This window comes from Gymnodraco acuticeps, unplaced genomic scaffold, assembly GCF_902827175.1.
Source record: "Gymnodraco acuticeps unplaced genomic scaffold, fGymAcu1.1, whole genome shotgun sequence".
NCBI classification, from domain to species: Eukaryota; Metazoa; Chordata; class Actinopteri; order Perciformes; family Bathydraconidae; genus Gymnodraco; species Gymnodraco acuticeps.
Genome location: NW_022990461.1, coordinates 1,045,250 through 1,055,188, shown reverse-complemented (window position 1 = coordinate 1,055,188; position 9,939 = coordinate 1,045,250).

Sequence of the window (9,939 nt, the reverse complement as noted above, 5' to 3'; positions counted from 1 at the left end):
TAAATTCACAGTGATGAATCGATCAATCTGTAATCTGTAAAGTTACAGTGTCCTCAATCTTTAACATTACTTTACGTTTACTTCATTACGCTTTATTCAAGAGTAAGGCATGATATTTAATTAATTACATTACTTCAACTATCAATCATTATGTCATTTCAAATCTGAAGGGAAAACTAAACAATTCTCAAAATGTTTAACAATCTGAAGAATCAAACATTTTATTGTATAACGACCTGAAAAGGAAAAATCAAAACATCTGTTCTTTATTCAGAGCATCAACTGTAATCAATATCAAACATCTGTTCTTACCTGGTAATGATTAAGGATAGTAACATTGTCTGTTATAATATTGAAATATCTTATTGTCCAATACCTTATAAATCTGAAAATATCAATTAATTAGTTTAGTGTGAAAGTGAATCTGATAAAATATATTTATCACCACTATTACACATATCTGTTCATTGGGAATACAAAAACAATCATTAATTGTACATCTGTAATCATCTGGTCATTCAATTCAAATGTTATCTTTGTACGAGAGCTAGAAGCATGTTTTCCTCCTCTCTTTATGACACAGAATGTCTGGTGTGTAAGGCATCCTGATACTGTAGATTAGCACTGAGGTGCTGATTGCTCAAACTCTTCTTCATCAGAGCGCCATATCTCAATCCCCCCCAATTGCTCTGCTTTTGTGGCTCAATTCAGTGAGCACTTTATGAGCTCCCAGTGAAACAGAGGCTCATCTGCCTGCATTCCTTCTGCTATCTGCTTGAGAGCAGTGCACCTGCCTATTCCAAGTGGCACATCCAGATGCCCCCCCCGTGATGGGAGAGGTTATGAAAAATCTGCTCCTCCAAGAAACATAGAAACCTTGTATGAAGCCATCGCGTCCTGCGACGCGAAATGAAGAAGCATCCCATCTCATCAGAAAGTTGAAGATTAGAATCCTCTCATCTCGAACGACCTCCTTGCCCGTGGATAAGTTGCTCTCTGCAGCCGCAGAGTGTGATCTCTCTCTCTGACCCTTGGCCTTCAGAGCTGTCTAGTTATTGGGTTAACACTTGATGGATGTTTTCCTGAGTGCAGACAACTCAAGGTAATGGATTAGCACATATCATTCAATTACAAAAATAGGATAGGCCCCCTCAGAATGATTTGGGAGCCTTCCTGAGACATGCACATTATAAATGTAAGGTTTGTGTTAGTCATTTAACATGCAGAATCATATACTCATCAGTCCAAAGCAGAGAAATGTTTATTTGAAGTTAAATGTGAGCTAGTCCCTGTGGAATAACCCTTCTCAATGATTATAAATTGTTATATTAATTCACCATTCACCGTTTGATCAAGGATTAGTTTATCAGAAGTACATTTCCTCTTCCATAAAACATAGGTTTGAGAAATGAATGTTCCAATATGAAATCAATTTCTCAATTTCTCAATATAATTTGATCTCCCCTCTTTTCTTACTATGTCACATATGAAATAATAAACTCAGGAGTCATTTAAGCATGGTATTGTCTATATAAGCTATTAATCGAGAAAACTCAGAGTGAGTATGCAACTCGCAAATATCTCCTCCTTCCCTATCCCTCTTTACTCACTTTCCCATCTTTTATCTCTTATTTCTGTTAGATATGAAGGAACAACATACAAGTCCATGTAAGCATCTGAGTTACCACCGTTACCAAACGGTGTGCCGCGGCACACTGGTGTGCCGTGAGGCAAATCCGGGTGTGCCGTGGGATTTTGTGACAACCATACATTATTTTTTCAATATACAAACTACAACAAAAATAATCATTTATTTTTCAATTTATATATCAGTACTTTGTAGGTTTATGTACGTAATCTGCGCGACTTGCGCGTCCACATCTCCACGTGCAGTGCTGCCTAAACATGGCTGAGTCAGCGATAACTATCGAGGGGTGGAGGTTGCCCATTATTTTATATCACGCAGTCTATTCTTTTCTCTGTCTTCCGGTTGTTGCCTGTATTAAATGACAATACACACTACCGCCATGGATTTGATATGAACAGGCGGCGTGCAGTTAGCAGCTAGCGGCTAGCTAGTAATGATGTAGTGATATCGGTAATATTAACTCCATTTAATACAACATTTACGGTACAAGATTCAATCATACAGCCCATGTAGTATGACAATGAATTACAGCAACATGTGCAATATATCCATTATTAACAGCTCCGTGGGATGGCAGTATAGACGATATGGATCCGTTCCCATTGTGCTCCATGGGTAAAGATAAACGCAACTCACATTGGTTCCTCATACAGCATCTCTGTAAACTACGTGTTTCACTGAATTTCACTCTCTGCCTTAACGCTCGTTTGTAGCTCCAAAAGCTCCAGCCAGAGCCTGGCCCAGCACCCTCCCTGTGCCGGGCTGCGCGGTCCCGTGGATTAGATGCCGTTCATAATGCAGAGGGAAATAACTCTCAGAATAACGTTATTAGCAAATGTTTTACAACTTGAGGACGAATGTTTTTTAATAAGGGCTATACATGTTCATACTGGGTAGTTTATTTAGTTAAAAAAATTATCCAACGAGTTACAGACCACTCTTTCCCCATGTAAGTCAATGGGAAAAGTGTTTTCGGGCCTGGCAACCAAACCGGAAGTGTAGTACCGCCGTTTGGCCAGCACGAATATGTTCATCTGAGTCCGGCGCACTACCTGGGGGCTTGACTACCGCCGCCTGCTGGTAAGAAAGTTATTGCCATTCACGCATGCGCAGTTTGTACGTGCTCGGCGAGGAAAGTAACGAGTAAAGTACCGAGTTTACTTTATTAGATAGTAACAAAGTAGTGTAATATATTACATTTTTTTTAAAGTAAATTTAATATTAATTTGTAGTTCCGGACCATGGACAATACAGCTTCCTTGCATTGACAGTTGTCTGTGCTGAATTTCTGCTGAGTTCCTTTGCCCTCATTTCTATTTTGTGACCTGTCGGTGTAATGAGTGTGTTGCTGGTTTGATGAAGCCTAATTTGATAGTTTCAAATTAATTTCGGAAATATTTCGTATATAGTTGTCTTTGTCACATTTTATTTGGCATTAGTAATAATTATGCACATTTACAGATACTTACATAATATGAGTGATACACGTGTTATAAGGGCTATCTTTTCACAATAGGTGTGCCTTGAGATTTTATTTTTTTTTTACTTGTCCTTTGGTGTGCCTTGGGCACAACAAGTTTGGGAACCACTGGCATACATGATAGTGGGCGTCTGAGGGTGTCATTACTGAGAAATGTCAAAGAAATTCAAAACCTTACATTTTAAAACAGGTTTGCATTCCTCCACTTAAGGTGACGTTATCATTGGAAACAATAAAAACGAACTATTTTGATGTAGAATTTATAAATTGAATCGTTAGAGCAGAACAAATGGTTGTATTGTAGCCTGAGTTCCGTGCAGCCCTAGTTTCAACAGGTGTAAACATGGTCCATATAAGTGAATACATGCAGAAGTAGACAGTAAGAGGCCCCTGACATCAGGCGTATTTGTTAAAATAGTAGGGGCTCTTCACTCTGCATAGCAGTATGAATGCCTTAAAAAACAAACAACCCACTCCGTGGTAACGAGAGTCATATTTCTGACCCATATGCCCCAAGTGAGCCGTTAGTCTCATCTAACTGACCAGGGTTTGGTGCTGGTGTGACAGTTCCAAGTGTTCAGAATTCCAGCTTCCAGTTCATGGCTCGGTGGGGGGGAGCAGACTCACGTGAGACAGTGTCAATGGCTGTATTGTTCAGTGTGAGGAGCGTCATTCTCTCGGGAGCAGGAAATGGTGTCCATTCTCGGACCAAACCATTAATGTCATGTAGAGCAGCCATAGCATCTCGTGACTGCACTCAGCCGGACTGTAGCAGGGTAGAACTGGGTGACTCTTAGTGAAGCTGTCCAACGCCATTAGACTAGACAAAATGGAACCACGTGCTAACAAAAAGGACACAGGGTCATAAATGTCTCTCTTTACCATTGGCCTAATCATAAACAAATTAGTGGGAAAAAATGTGGAACACTAATCCATCATGTGGAATGTTGAGTTAATTTAAATAATTACTTATGGGTTGAAATCAAATTAACATTAACATTAGAACCAAAGTCAGTTAACAAATTTGACTTGCACAGATCAGTAATCAATACACCATTTTTTTAGGCTCCGTGATGAAAACGATAACAGGCAGGGATGCAAACTTGTCATCAATAAAATATTATTGGGGTATGGACAGGTTGCTAACTTTGGGTACCTGGCTGGAGTGAGATTTTGATATCATGGGTTAATTACACACATGCGCACGAAGTGACTGCTATCGTGTCCGTAGCGGGACCTTAGCATATATTTAGGATATATATATATAATATATATATACAAATACACAATATTGGACACAGACTATAAAGGGCACACAGTTTCATTAAATAATGAAAGTCAAACACATGTTTGTTTCCACTGTTTTATTGTGTGCCTGTCGCGAAAAGCAACTTATTGACTTATCGCTCCCGGTATTTGTGTTAGATAATCTATGGTAGGGCTAACCCATACAGTGGTGGGGCTCAAATCAGTATTTGAAATGTAATTACATACACGCTATATCGCCCCCTTGTCAGTGAAACGCCACGCGTGAGGTTAGAATATTTCCCTGTCTCAATCCAAATTGAACTGTATGAAATTAAAATAAAATAAAAACATTTGTCTTGTAGTAAATAAAAAGGCGACCTGGAGCCAATCCTGCCATTTCCTCACAAGTGAAAGAGTTCACATGCTGAAAAACCCAACCCCCGCAGGGGGTCTGGGGGGATTTTCCCCCAGGAGATTTTTGAAAACTAACATAAAATACACATTTCTCTTGAGATGAAAAAAATAAATCCATCTATTACTGCACGACATATTTAAATGAAGCTGAACCTGCTGCTCCTCCCATAGGGAAGAGGCTGTGTGAATTACTTTGAATTACTTTGAAATTACCCCATTGTTCTTTGTGTCAAAATGGAAGGTTTCTGGCTAACGTTAGCTTAGGTACTCAGATCTTGTTCTGAGTACAAGTAGAAGTACCAGAGTGTAGGAATACTAAGTTACAGTAAAAGTACTGCATTCAAAATGTTACTCAAGTAAAAGTAGAAAAGTATTGTCATCAAAATATAGTGAAAATAGCGACAGTAAAAGTAGTCGTTGTGCAGATTGGTTATTCCAGAATACTATATATGATATGTTTTATAATGATTGATCATGAAAGTGTTCTCAAAGCTGGTAAAGGAGAAGCTAGTTTGAATGACTTTGTATACTGCATACGGTAGCTGGTGGATTCACTCCAGGTGGAACTAAAGTCTGATTAAACACTTGATTAGATTTCACATCATTCATCCACATCTGAAAGTAACTAAAGGTATTAAATACATGTAGTGGAGTAAAAGTACACCATTTACCACTGAACTGTAGTGGAGTAGAAAATAAAGCAGCAAAACATTTTAGATACTCAAATAAAGTACCAGTATCTCAAAATTGTGCCCAAGTATAGTACTTGTTAAGTTTATGAACTTAGTTACTTTACACCAGTGGCTATACTGATAGAAAGACTAAGCCTTGCACAGAGGCATGAAAATACATTTTGAAAATGCTCAACAGTACTGGCAAAATTATAAACTGACTGCTACAATTAGATGTTCCTCTTTGTGCTGTGGTCATAAAACCCCCAATGGGTCGCGCCGTGGTCTGCTTCAGATTATCTTCTCCTTCCAGAGGTCACGCCTGTCTCTGACCCCGTGTCTTGCGTTTTATTTTATTTCTTCTTCTGCAGCACCAAGCAGAGTATAGAAAAGGATGTTGAACTATATTTAAAACTGTAATTGAACTTCAACTCATATCCATTATCTGATTCCAGTGGCCAGTTGGAAACAGATAATGACAAAGTTTTCATTTTGCATCAATCGTGCAAAAAGGTTCAATCCCATTGTGTCTAAGTCTTGTCTTATCTGCTTTGTTTCGGAATGTGTTCAATACATTAGGTTATTTTATTTCATTATTACCATACAATACATAGATTAAGAATAAATGAAACAAATAATACAACATTGACCTATTTGAGCAGACAGATGACCCGCAGTTATGCCTCTGAGGTTCCCGGGTGAAAACAGAGGCTTTTTTTAAAATGTATTTTCCTTTTGCGGAAATTTAGATTAATTTTTACCTTGGCTGTGGACTGATTAATTATTAGTTGTTAAAAAACATGCACAAGACGGCATATACAAACAAACACGAAACAATTATACAAAACAAACATGAACCCGCAAAAATATCAGGTGACAGCTAAACTCATCCAGTTTAATTTTAATCCGAATTAGGGAAACTTCAGCGGGGGTAGGGAAATATCAGTACTTATTTTTACTTATTGTTTTTTTTATTTTTATTTTTTATTTTAATTCTTTTTTTTTAAAACAAAATCCAATTCAATAATCCGTAAGTTTATTAAACACAGTGTGAATGTAATATTCTGCCACCACCCTTCCCATTTAATAGCTCAATTTAGTTCTTGAGCTTATGGTGTGATTAACAGAAAATACAAGTCTGTGTTGTTAAACATTAATTCAGTTGATGAGCAATAAACGACCTTATTCTCAATCAAAACCACTATGCAAATGTAGTGGTAAAACTGCTCAACCGACCGAGAGCAGAGATATTAATTAATTTAATTAATTCTAAGAACGGAATCTGCTGAAGAGTAATAACCACATTATTCTCAATCAGCAACCACTATGCTAATTTAGTGGTGCTCTGCCCTCCCCGATCCGGAGAGGCAGAGACTTTTAATGAATTCAGTACCCTTTATTTTAACAACAGCCAAATTCACAACCCCTCAGTTTATGAAACACAGCGTGACGACGTAATATTTCGTATCACGTTTCCCGTTAATAAGAGTTCTGTTTAGTTCCAAAACTCATAATGGTGCGATTTAAAAATAATACGACACTGTGCTCTGTTTCGTGTGCTGTCCCCACAGGGGGGGGAGTTACCCACACCCTCTTCCTGCAGCAGCAACAGGGTGATTTCGAGGCGAGTTGATTTAACTAGTTAAACCGTTGAAATCTCCAGAATTCGGCGATTCGTTTCAGTACAAAATTTACATTGCTTTAAACCGAAGTTCCACATTACTGATGCCCTCTTAAGGTCTCTCCGAATATTTGCCGTGCACACACACAGAGGAAACCAAAAATATTGCATCTATCTGTTCCACAGGTAATTTTATACCGTCAATCACAGAGTCTGGCGAGGCAATGTCAAAATATAGATTTGAAATTACACTCACCAGCTCGACGATTTGTTGGTAACCGTTCGCGACGCCAATTGTGAAGTTAAAACTTCTTTGCAGCAATGTTGAGCGCATCATCAAATGAGGGAAACTGGACTCGCCTGTCAATACACTGATATTTATTGAGAGACAGACAATTACACACGGCCGGGAGATCATCCTAGTTTCACACTGTCCTTGTGCTCCACCAAGGTAATCTCTGAACCAAAAGACACAAAACATCTAACCAACACGAGGAGAGGCGGGCTCCCAGAAAGCCCGCGTATAATCAATAGCCGATGCGAGACAATGGTCTGCTTGTCTCAAAGAGATGTGCCAGGTCAACCCCCCACGGACATAGGAGAAGCGTTTGACCTGTGACCTCAACATCACAGAGGAGTCTCTGACTGACTACAAGCAGATGTTTGCAGTATCACAGATTCTATAAAACAATAAGAAACTCTATAAACAGATCAGATGAAAATATTCTCTTACACCCAGGGTGCAGTACCACGGGAGCCTGAGGTGGAGGGGGCGCTCCCGGGGCAACCCGACTTGTGGTCATCGTCTCAGCTTGTTCCTGAAATTGCCCCTCTTGAATGTGATGCTGTTCTTCCATCTATTCCAGCCGGTCTCAGCCCTTTACTGCCCTCTACTTCCTCGTGTGAGTCTGCCAGTAGCGCAGCTGGGTTTTCTTTTGCTCGCGAGGAGCTTATCGCGGAACAGGGTAGAGATCCAAGCCTGTCAGGCCTTTTTGCGAACACTGTGGGAGTGGGAGAGAGTGAGGTTTCTAAAAGTTGCTATATCCTGAGGGACGGGGTATTGCTGCGTAAATGGTCTCCTAGGCTCGACGCGTCAGCGGAGAATGATTGGAATGTGGTGACGCAGGTTGTTTAGATACCGTCATGATATTCTGTGTTTGGCTCACGATCACAGGCTCGCAGGACATCTGGGGGTCAATAAGACATATGACAATTTTTTTGGCCAGGGTTGAAACGGGATGTGGTGCAGCACTGCAGGGGGGGTGTAAACCTAACGGGGTCATTCCACCGGCGCCACTCTACCCTATCCCGGCAGTGGGGGAAACTTTTGAGAGGGTTATCATTGATTGTGTGGGTCCACTCCCTAGAACCAAGGCAGGTAATAGCTTTCTTTTGACCATTATGTGTGCCAACACACGGTTTCCGGAAGCGATTCCACTGAAACGGATAACGGCCAAAACAGTGTCACAGCCTTGGTGAGGTTTTTCTCCGTTTTTGGTTTGCCTCGCGTGGTACAGTCCGACCAAGGTACATTTTTTATCCCGCATCTTCTCGCAGGTTTTAAAGCAGCTGGATATACGCATAGTTTCTCTAGCCCATATCACCCACAATCCCAGGGGGCTTTGGAAAGGTTCCACTCCACGCTAAAAACAATGCTTCGGGCGTTCTGTCGTGACACGAAGGACAACGGGGATGAAGGGGTTCATTTATTGTTGTTTGCCGCAAGGGAGGTGGTGCAGGAATCTTTGGGATTCAGTCCTGCAGAGCTGGTATTTGCGCATTCGGTTAGGGGGCCGCTTAAGCTGCTGAGGGAGAAGTGGTTGGGGGAGAGCGAGCCGAAGAACCTGTTAGACTGTGTCTGTGGCTTTAGGGAGAAGCTGAAGAGGGCATGTGAACTAGCGAGGACAAATCTGAGTGACACACAGGGGAGGATGAAGGGCTGGTATGACAGGAAGGCTCGGGATAGAACGTTTGTGCCAGGGGAGAGGGTTTTAGTGTTGTTGCCTGTCCCAGGCTCCAGCTTACAAGCACGGTTTAGTGGGCCGTACCTGGTTAGAGAGAAAGTAGGGGATTTGGACTACCTGATCGAGACACCGGATCGTGGGTGGAAGACTCGCTTGTGTCATGTTAATATGATTAAGCCATATTATGTGAGGGAGCCTCTGGTGAATCCTATTGACAGTATTGTTGTTCCCTCTGCGAGTGTGTCCACTGTGCCGGTGTCAGTTTGTATGTTGGCCCCATCTAGCATTGATGAGAGTAATGACAGTCTTTGTTTTTCAGAGGGGGTTGGAGAACTGGAAGATGACGTCATATTCCGTCCAAGGCGGTCGTGGAGGGACGGTTGACAAACACTGAGTCATTGATCACTCTTGACTGTCATCTTGGCCATTTATCAACAACGCAGTGAGATGATATCAGGGGTTTGGTTGGGTCTCATTGTGAGCTGTTCTCCGATATTCCTTCGCGCACTAACGTATTACAACATGACATCGATGTGGCGGAGGCATTACCCATTAAACAGCACGCGTATTGCGTGAATCCATATAAGCGGGCGCGGTTACAGAAAGAGGTGGAATACATGCTCACTAACAATGTCGCTGAGCCCAGTTTCAGACCATGGAGCTCGCCGTGCTTATTGGTTGATAAGTCAGACAAGACAGATAGGTTTTGTACGGCTTTTCGCCAGGTAAATAACGTGACTAGGCCGTAGGGGGGGGGGGGGGGGTGCTATTTATCCATGGGGTGGTGTGGGGGTTAGGGCTGTCCATACCATGCTGTTAGTACAATTCGTATTTGTTATTGTGCTGACAGTATTATTGTTTCTTGTTTCCTTCTGTTTATGTTCATTCCCCAT